General features: G+C 48.1%; 1 protein-coding gene across 2 annotated transcripts in view; it reads left to right on the forward strand.

The window, feature by feature from the left end:
- Positions 1-6,196: 6,196 nt before the first annotated feature.
- The window catches only part of PAPPA (pappalysin 1), a 361,421-nt gene continuing 352,649 nt past the window's right edge, over positions 6,197-14,968 (forward strand). For both annotated transcript variants that reach the window (XM_083807365.1, XM_083807367.1), the window contains exon 1: positions 6,197-6,369. The gene's annotated coding sequence lies outside the window, so the exon portion shown is untranslated. The remainder of the gene's footprint in view (positions 6,370-14,968) is intronic.

The following is a 14,968-nucleotide window of genomic DNA, read 5'->3' on the forward strand; positions in this document are numbered from 1 at the left end:
AACAGTGCTCTCAGGAAGGGATTGTTGGAAGCAGCTCTGGTGAAAGTTGCCCTACAAAGGCGTCCATGCTGGCTTCAAGGTTTTTTTTTCATGGTAATTTGAAGGGTAATTCATTGCCCTTCTGCAGCTATTCCTTCTGGACTGCCCTGCTAATCTTTCAAATAGTGCATTTAAATACATATTCCAGCTAGGAGAGATTTCATAGAAATTAGTGAGGGGCAAAGTTTTACAGAAAAGATGAAGATCTAAAAAAAATGAATTCTGTGGCTGCAGGAAGGGCTTTGTAAAGGGAATGACAGACCGGGCTGTAGGTTTTATTAATCTTGTATTGTACGTAGTTATGCACCCCCAAATACCCATAAAGGCTGTAATAACGTCTCTGAGCATCTCCACCTCCATTTCTGTACTTGGTGAAGTCACCAGTGATCTGTACTAGGTTAGAGGCAGAAGAGAGAGGGAGATATCATTTTATTCCTCATTTTGGGTGATGTAGGAAGCAGGGATGCATAAAAGGGATTCTTGTCATGGTGCTTTTTGAAGATGTTTGAGGTGATCAGAGCTGTACTCCATGTGTTTCTTGTAAATGGCCAAAAAAAATGGTTGAATCTATAAAAGCCCTGAAACAACATCACACCTACGTGATCCGGGTACTCAGGGGAAATTTATTTTGCTGCAGTGCCAGCTGAGCTGGAGGAGGGATGCTGTCATGCTTGTCTTACTCTTGCTAACTGTCTACCCTGAAAGTTGCATTCACTAGGTAAGAGCAACAGAGCAAGTGCCAAGGCTTTGTTGTAAGCTGATCCGAAATCATAGTTAACACCTGACCCAAGCAGCAATAACAGCCCCTGTGTTACTTGCTGTCACCTGGGTAACTGAGGTTATTTGCTTTTTTTGTTTTTTTTTTTTCTTTTTTTTTTAGCTTCACGTATTCCAAACTTAAGCTTGTCTGGAAAAAAAAAAAAAAAATGATTTTTTTTCATCTCCTCTCCTTTGCCTTTGGTGTTGCAGTGTCAGGAAAGCCTGAAAAATGGCTCTGAAGATTTTCTTCCGAGCAGCACATTCAGTCATTGCAGGGGAGGACTTCATCTAGGAGATGGCACCGGCATGGCTCTGGGGAGATGGCAACCTGCCACGAAGCTCTGCTGCCATCCCAGGACCCTCTGGCTTGCCAGTAATGTTCAGAACCTTGAAACTGAACCAGAATGTCACAGGCTCTGTGACAAGCAAGGACATAGTAGGAGACAGTGCCTGAACCAAGGAGTTTAAAGCCTAAACAGACAAAGAGCAGGAGGAGCAGCTGCCCTAGTTGATGTAGGCAGCCTGGCAGGTCAGTGGTCCAGCTGCTCACAAAGCTTGCTGCCTGACCTCCCCCTCCAGAGCCACAACGCATCGATCATTAGGATGACTAGAGTAGGTCCTCTGTAAAACAAAACGGGGTAGTTGGGCACCCAGCTATATGTGGACAACACACGATTGCCTGTTTTAGTGCTGCATATGCCCAGAAACATAATTTCTGCTGTCATTCTGCAGGGACGCGTCCGTGTGACTAAACACAGCCTTCACTAAACAGGATGGATGGAGGAAGTTAAAGCGTGTATGCCTGTCTGCGGAGGGAGAACATGACTTTCTCAAGACCATCTGGGTTTTGCTTTCTTTTGATAGAGATGGATTTGACTCACCTCTTAGAGCACGATGCTGTTGCAAACTCAGTGTGTTCAGAAAGCCTGGGAAAATGCTGCAGCCCAAGTCTCTCTGGCTATTGTCTCCCAGTGCCTTGCCCTGGAGGATAACAGGCTGAGTTGCCCGTTATCTGTGACTGTCTGTAGCAGGACATTGTTTCCTTTCTCACTGACACTGCCGATTAGTCACGGGCATGTCTCCCTGTCTCATACACACATACTTGGACACAGTCTTTCAGCCCATGAGCAAATAAGGTTCCCATAATCCTGGCTTGCCTCTGCTTTGGAGAAACGAGTGGAAGCACAGAGCAATATGCATTGAAAGCTTGCCACCTTCTGGACATTGCACAGCACTGTGTCTTTCCTAAAAAAGTCATTTTACAAGGGGGCGCTCCAGGTGGCAATTGGAAGTAGATAAGCAAGTACCAGTGTGTGTGTACTGACTTTAGGGATGAAAATGGAAAAAGATGGATGAAGAAGGAATGTGAGATGCACAGTGCAGCACACTAACCCGTTCTCCCAAAGGCAAGAGTGCTCATTTTCCCTCATTATGTTTGTGCGTGTTATTGAGCTTGTGAAAATAAGGGATGGCATAAAAATATGTGCTAGTATCCATCCACCCAGCCATGCACCAGGTGTCCTCTGTTTCTCCAGCCCCACTCACGCAGTGCCGGTGACATGCTGGCACCCTGCCTAATCCCACTGCAAACCTCTGCAGCACCCGTACCCCTCTGTGCCACACTCCTTGGCCAAGTTGATGATTGGTGATATCGCCTGGGGAGACCAAAGTGGTTCTCCTGTGCTGTACGACAAAGCACAGACACAAACCCATTTTCATTCCTCACCCACCAGAGTCTGAATTCAGGGCTCAGAGGATGGGAGGTCACTGTGTCTGCGTCAGACACGTGCCACACAGTCCTCAGGTATGGAGTTTGTATCTGGGTAAGAATGCACCTGCCCTAGTGATCCAGACTGAGAGCTGGGTTCTCATCTTCTAATAAATAGGTACAGTAAAATAAAATCTCATGGTAATGTAGTAAACTCTCACCATGGGGCTTGAAGCTGGGATTAAGCCCCAAGCACTATGTGCTGGAGCTGGAGATGTTGCTCTGTGCTGCTCAGGGTGAGCTGTTTTCAAGGACCAGCTCTTAGATACAAACAAAGCCTTCGCCTAATAATGAATAATAGTGCTCAGATAATGGAAGCCTGCCAGGTTTTTACCCTAAAGCAAAGCAAAACAAAATGCAAAGTATTTTTTTTCCTTTATTTATTGTATTCACTTTTCATGTGAGTCCATCATGTGTGATGGAAATCTGGACAGACGTTTGTGCAGTCTCGGTCAGTCCGGCTTTACTGGTGAGACTGGATGAGAGCTCTCAAAATCCCCAGGACCAGTACAGCTCTCCAGTCCTATCCTTTCATTGACATTTCACAACAGTCACCAGTAGCTCAACTCTCAACACAGGAAAAAAGCCTGCAGGCAGGCAGAGAGGTTTTGTTTCTGTATCCATGTCAGATATCAGTGATGCTGTGTACATGCACTGGATGATTACAGGTCTGGGGAGCAGTGACATGCCTACCAGAGAGACACTACTCTCACACATACAACATGAAACCAAAGGCTCAGTTTAAACATCAGTGTATTACTGAAGAGGAAATCATGGTTATTCTTTCTGTGACAGGAGCTATAAACGTGGATATTATTCCAAAATAGGTTCAGGGTTGCATGAGGAGCTACACATAAACTTGAAAGCTTCAGGAAGCTTTTCAGTTCTTATCGAGGAAGACAACTGCAACAGAAAGGGATCAACAGACCAAGGAGATGGCTGTATTTTTGCCAGAAATATTCCTTTTACTTGCTTGCTGAACTGTGTTGGAGCCGGAAATTGCAAAAGCCCATACGTGCTGAGTCCAGCATCTCTCCAAAATATCAGTAACTAGACATTTATATAAAAAGCAGATAGAGGCTATATATAATAGCATCTGTAATGTATTATGATTTTATTCTGCTGAACATTACAAACCACTGACTTTTTTTCTGTTACATGGCCCTATTATGCCTGACACTCAGTTCAACCCACTCACATTAATTCAGTTCCCCCTCTGCCACCCTCCCAGCCTGGTGCACTGGCAGCAATTGCTTTAGATGTTTGCATTCAGATTATAGCAGAGATGGTGTATTTGTCGTCCAGAGCACAAGGTCAGAAGGATATTTCACCCCTCTCCCCCTTGCAGTGCTGCTGCTTGGCTCTTGACTTTGTACACGAGAGCCACATCATGGTGCATGCTGTGCAAACAAACACCAACCACGTGTTTGTCTTTGAGAAGCAGAAGACAGCTTTTATGCGAACAGCCCTGCTGTGGGTCCTCAGGGAGCACGAACCCTGCATCACTTTCAGGATGCAGGGAAAGGCTTTGACCTCTTTCTGCTGCCTTCAGGTGCTGCCTGAAGCTCATTGCATACTTTCCTCCTGCTTTTGCCCACGTGAGGACATGCCAGTGTTGGCAAGATGGCACGCTCCATAAACCCCTACCGCTGCCTCCGTTGTGGGAACCTGATTTCCCACCCCTTCCAGGACAGCTCAGCATTAACAGAGATTTTCCATTAGCTTCAGAGGCAAATGCTGTCATAGCGGAGATGATGATTGTAACAGGCATGCAAATGAGCAAAGTCATTTCATCCAAACTGACATCATCTTAATTACAGCAGTGTGATCAACCTTTTCGACTGTACAGATTGCCTATCAAAAACAGAGCAGACAGCTCGAGGGCACATCGGGCAGAGCTTGGAGAGCTGTGAGGAGAGGGAACTCCAAGGACAATTTGGAGAACCAAGGTGGCATCAGCCTCCAAAACCAAGTCCCCAGGCAAGATGGCAATTTGAGCATTCCCCTCCTTGCTGGGCTTTCACATTAGCCAGCTGGCAATATACTGGAAGACTCTGAGAGCAACTGGAGTAAAGATGTGTGTGTGATCTGGTTACAGCTCACCTGAGGCTCACAAGGCAACCTGAATTAGGGAGAAGTATGCAACTGCTGTTGCTGTACACTGGGTTACAGCAGGCCTAGGTTGCTTTTCCTTTTTGGAGGAATCAGGAATTGTCTTCAAGTGCTGTTCTCAGTGTCTGACTGTCATCACAAAATTGTTGCCTGGCTAATAGCACATGGACAGTTTCTGTTAGCACTCACCCTTCAGCGGGGTGTGAGAGGGAGGTAGGATGCAACCCCAGGGAAAAGTCTGCCAGCTTGTGGGTTTTATCTCACAAAACAAGCTTCAGTCTCAGGACACAATGCACATCATTGCAGCCATGTAACTCCTGGAGCAACCTCACTCCTTTTACTCATAACTTCGCTGTCTGCAGTGGCCTTGCACCAGGGTGTCCCTTTGCTGTGTCAGACCACCACAACACAAGCCTGAAGTTGGCTTCACACCTGGTACTATCAGGGCCACTCTTGAAATACTATACCCAGTGGCATTGCTGTCACTGCTTCCAAAACTCCGTCACAGAGATGACGCCAAGGCAAAAGAACCTCCTTGCACTGCAATATTGCACTGATGCCTGCAGCAAAACCACCTCTGTCAGCCAGTATCAATGTCCCAGGAGGGACGTGTGAGCCACGGCAGAGCAACCTCACAATCTGCAGATCTCCTTCACTCCCTGAATGCGCCCCAACTGAGTTGCAGTAAGAGAAGCGATTGTCTGACTGGGTGCTGTGAGCCCGGTGATGTCCTGGCATGTTCAAAGCATTGCACTGCAGACATTAAACACAACATAATGGAAGATTTCTTGTAATTTTCCACTAGCTGCAGAGGAGACTTTAGTCTAAATCCTTGTAGTTCCTTCTATGTCTCTCCTCAGAAGACACCCTAAAATTACTAACATTAGTCCTGTTAAAAGTACTTTGATTCCTAGTGATATTAGCTACTGAATTTTGAGACTTGTAGCTAATGCTCTGTACCTGGAACAAATCCCTTCCATGCACTCAGGATAAGAAAGTAATCTCAAGAGCCTTTTGAATAAGCCCATGCCGTGCAGATTTCATGCAGAGGCACACAGAAGAGCCCTTGCAAATGTACTCTGTACAAAACTGCAGACACAGACTTGTTTGAAATAACACATAAGTACTTCTGTAGAAGTAACATATTTATGCACATTTATATCTTCTGTCTTTGACTTTTCCTCCACTGTCTGCATCTACATAGCTCTCTCAGGATCCTACTATCAAGAGCAGCCTCCTTTTATTTTCATCCATTTTTCGGATGGCACCTGACCTTGACCTTTCCCCTGTATTTCCCTGTACAGACCTGACTCTTCTTTCATTTTGTCCCTCCCTTCAGCAGGGATAACCACACATCCAGGAGTGCCCCATACAACCCTGGCATTTAGGTTCCTCTTAGAATCACCGAACAGCTCAAGTTGGAAGGGACCCACAAGGCTCATCGAGTCCAATTCTTGTTACATCAGAAGGGCCATGGGGCGGGCCCAGGTGGGCCCAGTAAGTATTTAAGGGCAGGCTTGGCCCTCACTCAGGTTTCTCCGTGTGGGGCACGAGGAGGTGAGGAGCAGGCGCTCGGCCCAGCGTGGGACTTGGCCCCAGGGTGCTCCTGCTGTGCTGGGTGGGGACTGGGGATTTTCCTCGGGAGCGGGCCCCTGACGAGGCTGGAGGCCGGGCAGCGCGGGGAGCTCGAGGTAGGGCCCCGGGGGGCTGCGGGGCCGGGCGCTGCCTCCCGCGGCCGGGCCTCGGCCCCTCGCCCCGCTCCTCCGCGCTGCGGGCGGCGGGGCCCGCTAGGTGGCGGCAGCTCCTCGCGGTTGTGTGGCTTGGGGAAGGCTGAGGGGGGTTGGAGATGGAGGTGCGCGGGGAGCCACGAGCTGCTGGATCCCCAGGGGCTCCTGAAGGGGCTGGGGGCGGCTGGAGGCCTCCATGTGCCCTTCGCCCGGCCCCCCACTGACCTACCCGGGTGTTTCTTCTCTTGGGGCCGGAGTGTGGCTGGGCTGGCAGCAGAAGTTCTTCAGCTCTTCTTCCAGCTGCTGTTGCCGGGGCTTTTGCTGTGCTTGGAGGTGTCTGTTAGCTTTGTGTAGTGGGAAACTAGAATGAGAAGTAGGTTTGGGGACAGCTTTGTGGTTTGTGAGAGCACAGTTAGCTTTTTAGGGATACTGCATCCTAACCCTGCACAGGCTGGGTAGTTCCCATCTTGTGTCTCCTGTCCTGCAGATCCACCTGCGTATGGTTAGGAGCCTTTTCAGGGTGGGGGTGCCCGAGCTCTTAGCAGCTAATGCAACCACCAGAGAAATTGGGGAGTAGGATTTGTGACTGGCTTTGAAGCAAGCAGAGGCAGAGGAAATGGAGGTTTGCAGCCATCCATGGCACCTGCTGCTCAGAGGTTATTCTGCATCCTGGGTGTGGTATGTGGTTTTACTTAACTAGTAGCTGTTGGACTGGCCCCAGTTTGAACAAAATTTCATGTGAAATTAGTGACAAAGCAGAAACGAGCTTTGCTGTTGTTCTGTACTTTACACCAGGACCCTCATATTGTGCCTTTTGCTGTGCAAGCACTGGATGTGTTAATTAAGTGAAATCAGTCCTGGCTAAAACCTTTATGCTCTGCACATGCAGCAGAATTGCTTTGTTACTCTATTTATAGACACAGGATAAGTGACTTGATGAAGGTCAGGTGAGAAAGTTGTTGCAGATCTGGGAAGTAAATAAACACATGGGCAAGGGGAGGGAGGGCTGTGGTGTTAGCTCAGATATCTTAATTCCCTTTTCATTGCCATTAGGCCTGTCCATGCCTTTTGCCTGCTGCCCTGTACATCTGTGTGGTACACACATTCTTCTCTTCTCCTTTTCCTGGCTGTGGTGAGCATCCCTTCTACTGCAGCAGCAACGCATTTCCTGGGAATGTGCCTTTCTGAGTGTTTGCCTGGTGCTTTTCTTAGGTGCAGTGCTGGGAAGAGAGCAGCCCCGAAGTCTTTCATTTCTGGTTACAGATTTGCTGGGAAACCTTCAAGAACTGGGCAGTTTTCCCAGTGCCTGATGCCTCTGGCTTGTGCAGCTTTGTAGCATGGCACAGGGTCACCTGGGCATCTTTGAGTTGTGTGGAGTGACAGGTACCCTGGCTCTTGCTATTGTCATTCCTATAAAATGGAGTATGCTTCGCTGCATTTCTGTTACCCTGAAACTGCCTTCTGCTGTAATGTTTCTCTAATGTCAAAGACAGAAGGCTGTTCCCAGTAGTTGGCACACAAGACAGCACAACCTGTAAATGAAGATGTGCAGAAATGTGAGTCTTGATATTCCATTTGCTTATCTTCGTGTAGCTCACCAGAGGGTATCTCTTCCATCAGCTGCTTATCAAGCTGTTAAAGTGCTTACCCAGCTGTGCGAGAAAGCCTTGTTCACCCTGAGCTTGCTTTTCGTGGTACAGTCCAACAAAGTCAGGGCCATCTATTCCCTGGAGTTTATTTGGGTCCAGTCCCTCTTCCCCTTCACACTTTGATGCAATTTAACTGTGGTGTGAGATTTGGCCTTTTTCTGAAGTGCTTTTTTTCTTCCTGCTTTCCCAATACCATGAGTTGAAATGCTGATGTCCTGTGGATGCAGGTGCTCAGAGTTAGCTCTTCTCTGAATGGCAAAGGGGGCTTGTTAACTGTTAACTCTGTGCTTAATTAATGGTCTAACATGCTGGGTGGAAATGCTCCCTTCTGCCTGCTGTGGTTCTGTTACTGCATTGTGTCACTGTGTACCCAAATCCGCACTTTGTCAATGCTAAAACGTTAATTGCACTTGATACAGACAAATGGGATGAATATTGGTAGCTTACTTTGGAGCTCTTGATTCCCCTTGTGTGTCTGTTCTGTGAAACATTTGGAGGGCTGAGTGAAGGAAGGGAAGAAGATAGCGAGTTTTAGGCCCTTATTTCCATTTGCTGAAGTCAAATAAGTGGAATTAAATGTGACCTGTCTGAAAGCCAACCTTGTTTCCAAAAAGTGCATGGGGAGCTGAGATCAGAAGACACATTGCAAACATTGCAGTAGCATAACTTGAGGCAAGTGCAATCATTTACTTGACTAATGAATCCCCTGGGCTGCTAGCAAGAGAGCAAATCTCTCATTCATCTTCTTAATTTAATAAGCAGAGGGGTTGGCCTTAAGGGTAAATGAAATGCGTAGTGATCCCATGAATGTTTCAGCAAATTGATGTACAATAAGATAAGGGAGATTCAGCAAATGGCTTACTTTATTCTGAGAGTCTGTCGATGGGTTTTAAGGGGAAGGGAGAGAAGTTAGAGCTGATAGCTAGCTCTGTAGTGCTCTCCACTGCAGTTCTCTTCTGATCCCTCCAGTTTGTACAGGGCTGGAACACATTATTTTTGTTAGGATATCATCTAGTGAGCTTAATATAACATAAATGCCTGTTGTGCTTGGTGCTGCATATAAGACAGCCATTAAAGAGCTCAACAAGCTTGCTGAGCTATGTGACACGTGAAAGGCTGAGCTGGGAATATAATCTGTATCAGATCACTGTCATGTGTCTGTATGTGCTGTGAGGGATCCCTCCTTGGAAGGGTTCATGGAAGAGCTGGAAGATGCCTTTACTTGTGGGATCTAAAGAGGCTCACTCCCCTCTTTTGTGCCCTTAATTATTTTAAAGAAATGAATGGTGTGAAGCAATGAAATACTTTAATGGGTAGAAAAGTGATCATCGCTTCTGCCATCACAGCAGTTACTTGTGTGATCACCTAAGTAAATGGTATTGTGAGACTGAGACGGTGCTGAAGTCACAATACTGCAATTGGTAGTAAGCTGCTTAGCATAAGAACGGGGCGAGGAAGCTTTTTACACATGCAGTGAAGCTAGTAGATTGGAGGCTTCTTTAAAAAGCAAACCCCAGAAGGGAATACTTAAACTTCAATTAAACCATAAACCATATAAAGTGACTTTTGGGAGGCTGGCTAAAGCATAAAGAAGCTGAAAATGAAAATACTTGTTCTTGGCTATTGTTGGAGGGAGGATTTGGGGATTAGATGGTCCATTGCTATTGAATGTAGTTCATTACTTACGGTCTTCCAAGGCCCTTTATAAGGAACACAAAATACAGAGCAGAAAACTGCACTGAATTCTCAGATTTACTGCCTTTAGTTACATCATGGATTTCAGAGTCCTTGAAGTCCAACTGCTTTGTCAGATTTTCTGTTAATGAAGGTAGAATATACAGTTATAATGAAGTTCATCTATTGCATTGGAATTTGAAATAGCTGCCTTTGTGAACTCACTCTTACTTATGAACCCAGTCTTCTGGAAGCTATAGAATATGGGTTGAAGTTGTGGAACTTAGTTTGATGCTACAAGTAAGATGTAGCAAGTTGCTATTTTTAATTGAGGAGAATACTTAAGTGCTAAACCAGGTGCCAAAGTAATGCTGCTCAGTCCTGCTATTTCAGGAGCCAAGCTGCAGTTCGGAGTGTCTCCAGGGCTGAGGACCTTGCACATGTCAGTACTGCAGCATTTATGCTGCCACACAGTGAAATCCCTCAAACACCCAGCGGGTGCCTGGGTTTGTTCTGAGCACACACGTGGGCTCTGTGCACTTGAGAGCTGTCTGTTGGCTTTGCTTCCACCTCCCGTAACACGCAAGCAGAGTGATGTCCATTAGGTGATTGCTGTCGACGCTGTGTGCAAGATGCTTCTGTGTCAGGAGCACCCACAGCTTGTGGGGTGTGGGTAGCTTTATGCTGTAACAAAGAAACTCTGACTTAATTGGACTGCTAATGTTTTGTGTATCCTCTGCACTACTGTAGCTGTATGAGATGCATGTTTTAGGATGCTGGGGGACAGGGATGGGGTGAGCATGTGCCTCTGCTCAACGAGGAGTCGCTCTGAGCTGGAGCACTCCTTAGATGTTGTATGCTGGCTGCTCACTGCTGTTCCAGTTCAACTGCTGTCTTCATCCCTTCTTGTGCCAGGACCGGCTTTGTCAAACAGCTTGGGGTGACGGGACGGGACGTGCTTGAGCCTGAGGTTAGGGAGCTGAGCTGGCTGGTGCAGGTGTCAGTGGGGCTGTGAAGGGGTGGAGGTGAGGAGCAGTGGCGGGACGGGACCTTCCCTTCTGCAGTACCATCCAGTGGGGCTGGCTCACAGCACAGTGTAACGACGTGGCTTGGGGGCTCCTTCACAGCCCCTGGGTCGGTGTGCCTGGCACCCCCTGTGTCTGCAAGTCCCATTTAGGTGGCTTTGCTCCTTGACACCCCCCCCCCCCGTGTTTTTGTGCTTCAGCGCTGCTTGCTGGTGTTCGTTCAGCCCACTGCTTTGCTGCTGTAGCCTGCTCTCACTTGAGTCCTGTGCTGCTGTATTAGAATAACGAAGTTTTTGGCTGTGCTGCTGGCTGTCACGTCCTTCCGAAAAGTCTGGGCAATATTTAGGTGGGGAGAACAAGTAGTGGAAACATTAAGTTGATACAGCCCAGCGTTCACCTCCGTGTGCCAGGGCCTAGATAAAATTACGAGTTGTGCATGAACCTGATGAGCTGGGGCGAGAGGCAGCTGTGGCTGCCACGTCTGATTCCCGGTTCCCAGGTTGGTGCCTGCAGCTCACTCCAGACTGGAAAGTTGGTGTCAAGCAGGTGTCAGGTTCACAAGGAATAACCTGCCTGCCGATGGACCCTGGGCTATCAGCAAGCCAATTGCATGCTCAGGCATTGCAGCCCATGCATCCTGTCTCCAAAGTACCCTTCTTGCCTTGCTGCCTTTCGGTGTAATTGAGGCATTTGGTCAGGGCACTGCTGTTGTGTGGCTGGTGAGAGAGTGGCTCCAGAGAAGCTTGGCTTGAAATGGAAAAGCTGCATGATAGGGATATGCAAGTGCTGTAATACCAGCCAGGGCCTGAGTTTGCATATTCCTGCCTCTCTGAGGGTGGCCGGTGCCAGATGTGTCTGAGAAAGGTGCCAGAAATTCCTTAGTGTGCTTTTTTTAAAATGTCAAACTCTTCTGTCCGCTCCACTGAGCGATGAGATCCTGCGTGCCTTTGGATGTGCCTCCATGTTCAAAATGGTAGTTCTGCACCTCGTTCCAGAGCTTGCTGGGTTTCATTTGGCCAGAAGTCCAAACCTCTCCTGTACTCCTGCCCCAGGAGGTTTAGCCTTAATGCATTTATGTGTACAAGGAGAAGGGAACATTTCTGTTTTTACAGATGGCGTGGATTCAGGAAATCCAGTCAGCTGGTGTGGATCTGGAAACCATTCTGCCCTTATTAACACCCTCCGATGATATAAACAGAGAATCCCCAAAGCAAGGAGCAGTCTAAATAAAACTTCAGGCCAAACCAGAACATCTAAGGTGTGCCAGATCTTGCCTCAGGGAAAGAGGATGGGAAGTGCCAGGAAAGCGAAGATCTTAATTTTGAAGAGAAGAGCCCCACGATCAAGGAAAGTCTGTGCTCTTGCCTCTGCCTCCTGGGAGAGGGGAGAGCAGAGGAAGGGATGTCCTAGGGAAAGGGCTTTTCTCTGCCACTGCCTTGTCCCTTCTCTTGGAAATGATGGGGTGAGATCTAAGCCAGGGATTGTTTCGGGACAGGGGTTGGAGGGTAGAAAAGCCTAGGTAGATTTGAGCCTGCCCTTGCTGTCTGCCTCAGTTTCCTGTCTGTAATACAGGATCAGCACCTACAAATACCAGCTGTAGAGCGGTACCTGCAGCTGGTGGGAGCTCTGAGGTCTTGCTGTGTGGCTTGGCCTTTGTCTGGAGGGAGCTCTGGTGGCTGCAGGTACGTGCTGCCCGGAGCTGGGGATGTGCCGCTCGCCACGGGCAAAGGTTCTGCCCAGGGTGTGCCTGTGTTGTGTGCCCTCACCCTGACTTGGGTTTGCAGTGGGGGGTGGAAGCAAGCTGATTTTTAATGGGGTGTTTGTGAGGGTGTTTCTGTGTCCTGCTGAATAGGCTGTGACAGTTTTTCCAGGGTTGACATCTCTGATCAAGGCTGAGATAAAGAAGGGGCCAGAAAATGTGTGATGCAGCTTGGAGATCTGAAACTTCAAAAAGGGAATTTCCTCCCTTTCTTCTACAGTCTCATCTTTCTGCTTTCCTTTTATCTTATGTTCTTTCCCTGCAACTCCTAGTGTAACTAAGAAAGAATTTAATATGCTAAGACAGGAGAGAAGTTGTTCCATGCATTGCAGATGCACAACATGTCTTCATTAACTCCCCATGACATTCAAAATAGCTGGAGATAGACAAACTAAATCTGGGAAGACAAATACAAATACTGTTCTCCTTCCCTTCCTCTCGCCCCTGCACAGTGCACCCCCCTAGGGCATGCGTTCAATTACTGAAGATGAATGGAGCAAAGCAGCGGCGGTCGGGACGCTTGGAGTGGTGCTGCCTGCTGCTGCCATCAGGTGGCCCCACACTTCACAAAATGTGCTCCCAGCCGGGGAGATCTCCGTGGGGGCTGCAGTCCCTGCTTCCCCTGGAGGGCTGGGAGTTTGCAGGAGGCAGGGGTGGCTAGCAAAGCACTGAGCACTGATGTTCCGTCTGATCCAGAAGCCCTGCAGGCTCCTGAAAGTTTCTGCATTTCCTAAATCTCTGCTTTCTGACCTCCTAAGGAGTTTGCAAGGGTAGACTTTGGTGTTTAAGGCATTGGACGGGGAGCGAGGACGAGCGCTTGCTGTCCCCAGCCCTGCAGTGTGGGAGTGGGGCCCGGGCGATGGAGCTGCTCTGGGTGTGTGGGCACGGGCTGGCAGCAGCGGGGCTGCTTGCCGGGACAGGTTGTGTGCCAAGTCACTTCTGCTCTCAAACAGACCTAGGTGGCATCATCGAGAGCTCGTGGTTCTGCTTGGCTTTTGTTCTGCTGGCTGTTGGCTGGAGCTGACCAGTCTGGGTGGTCGGGTCCACCCTGGCTTGTCTCCCCCACACAGGAGGGGTCTGGGTCTCGGATCTGTGCTGTTGGGGGAGGAGAGTTGGTGTGTAAGGCAGTGCAGGTGCAGAGAGACCCAGCTCTTCAATACAGAATCCTGTCCTGGACACTGACTGTGAGCACATCTACGGGTCCTGTTCAGCGGTGATTAATGTAGGAGCTGTACAAGGCCTTGTAATTCTGAGGTCTGAACTAAATCATTTTCAGGGGAGAGCAGTCCCTGTGCCCTGAGTTCGCAGCCGGGTACCCAGAACACCCTGGCGTGCTGCAACGCAGGTGCACGAGGAGCTGCTCTTTCATGCCTCCCTGCCCGTGCTTTGCCAGACTCAAACTCCATTCAAGCCTTACTTGCCTGGAGTCTCTGATCTCGGAGCTCTTCTGTTGCTGCAGTGCTGCAAGAGTTAGGGCGAGTGCGATTACTGTGAGCTGTGGTGAGCAGCTTCCCAAGGAAGGACTCACCATCTCTTCCCATTATAGTCTTTTCAGTTCCCTACATCTCTGTGCACAGCAGATGATTATCTCTCAAAAGCATTCTGTTTTTTTTTTCCAGTGCAGTTCAAATTATCCTTTCCTAAGTGCATTACCTTGCATTTGTCTGCACTGAACTTCATCTGACTTCGTGCTGCCCATTCACCTAGCTTTGTTAAATGTAATTGAAATTGAGTTTGAGCTTGAGGGAGGCCCGGGGTTGATGTAGCAGAAAAGTAGAGGGCTGTGTTTCCAGGACTGAAAAATGCCCTGTGAGCTATTGCAGTTGTTGAGTCCTGTTAAATCCAGTTGTGTTCATGTTACAGTGAATTAAATGAACATCAGAAGAGAAAAGGCAGGGCAGAACCTCATCTCTACACCACCAAGAGTGGTGTCTAGTTTTCTAGCTTAAAACAAGAAAAAATGACTAACCTTACATGAATTCATGTTTATGCTCCTTTGAGGTCAGAATCTGTCCCTTGGAAAATCTGCAGAAACTGCAGCTTTTTATTTCCAGTAGAAGTGGGATGAGAGCAGAACGGGGATTGCTACCTCCTAAGTCAGAGGACAAGCCCTGAGGGTTTGCTACAGCCCCAGCAGGAATCAGGACACAGTTTTCTCATTAAGAACAGTATCTGCTTCCAAGGCCTTTAACCAAGTTCATCTACACAAATGAGCTGGTGAATAGTCTTACAATTTACTTGGATTGTTTCATTGTTTAAATTACTCCAAGTAACTGGATAATCATAAGAAGTTAAGCTTTTAATAGGAATAGTGGGGGTAAAGCCACAAACTACTGTTAAAATGAAGCTGCTGCCTGTGAATAGAATTACACAGTCCAGTTGAGTACAATAGCAGGGGACTGGATTCAGCAGCCCCGGCAGCAGCAGTACCTTTCCATCCTCTGCTGTTGAAAGGC

Source organism: Anser anser (assembly GCF_964211835.1).
Source record: "Anser anser genome assembly, chromosome: 21".
Lineage (NCBI taxonomy): Eukaryota > Metazoa > Chordata > Aves > Anseriformes > Anatidae > Anser > Anser anser.